The sequence below is a fragment of the Triticum dicoccoides genome, chromosome 5B (genome assembly GCF_002162155.2).
Source record: "Triticum dicoccoides isolate Atlit2015 ecotype Zavitan chromosome 5B, WEW_v2.0, whole genome shotgun sequence".
Taxonomy (NCBI): domain Eukaryota; kingdom Viridiplantae; phylum Streptophyta; class Magnoliopsida; order Poales; family Poaceae; genus Triticum; species Triticum dicoccoides.
This window is the reverse complement of record NC_041389.1, coordinates 426,794,331-426,795,547: the sequence shown is the minus strand read 5'-3', so window position 1 is coordinate 426,795,547 and position 1,217 is coordinate 426,794,331.

Sequence of the window (1,217 nt, the reverse complement as noted above, 5' to 3'; positions counted from 1 at the left end):
GTAACCCTCCAGCACTCCGGTTTTCTCCGAAATCACCCGAAACACTTCCGGTGTCCGAATATAGTCATCCAATATATCAATCTTTATGTCTCGACCATTTCGAGACTCCTCGTCATGTCTGTGATCACATCCAGGACTCCGAACAAACTTCGGTACATCAAAACTTATAAACTCATAATAAAATTGTCATCGTAACGTTAAGTGTGCGGATCCTACGGGTTCGAAAACTATGTAGACATGACCTAGAACTATTCTCGGTCAATAACCAATAGTGGAACCTGGATGTTCATATTGGTTCCTACGTATTCTACGAAGATCTTTATCGGTCAAACCGCATAACAACATACGTTGTTCCCTTTGTCTTCGGTATGTTACTTGCCCGAGATTCGATCGTCGGTATCCAATACCTAGTTCAATCTCGTTACCGGCAAGTCTCTTTACTCGTTACGTAATACATCATTTCATAACTAACTCATTAGTTACGATGCTTGCAAGGCTTAAGTGATGATTATTACCGAGAGGGCCCAGAGATTCCTCTCCGACAATCGGAGTGACAAAACCTAATCTCGAATTATGCCAACTCAACATGTACCTTTAGAGACACCTGTAGAGCACCTTTATAATCACCCAGTTACGTTTTGACATTTGGTAGCACACAAAGTGTTCCTCCGGTAAACGGGAGTTGCACAATCTCATAGTTGTAGGAACTTTGTATAAGTCATGAAGAAAGCAATAGCAACATACTAAACGATCAAGTGCTAAGCTAACAGAATGGGTCAAGTCAATCACAACATTCTCCTAATGATGTGATCACATTAATCAAATGACAACACATGTCTATGGTTAGGAAACATAACCATCTTTGATTAATGAGCTAGTCAAGTAGAGGCATACTAGTGACACTATGTTTGTCTATGTATTCACACATGTATCATGTTTCCGGTTAATACAATTCTAGCATGAATAATAAACATTTATCATGATATGAGGAAATAAATAATAACTTTATTATTGCCTCTAGGGCATATTTCCTTCAATGCAACCGCCGCACAACGTGTGCAATCGCGGGTCATGGCTTGACATGGAACTACGGCACATAACTTTTATGTGGAAAACTCCTTATATCCCCCCCCCCCAAGGGGACCTCGACTTCGGATTTTGCATTCTCAGGTGGTGAAGGAAAAAAAGACAAAAAAAGAAAAGGGGGAACACCGGAG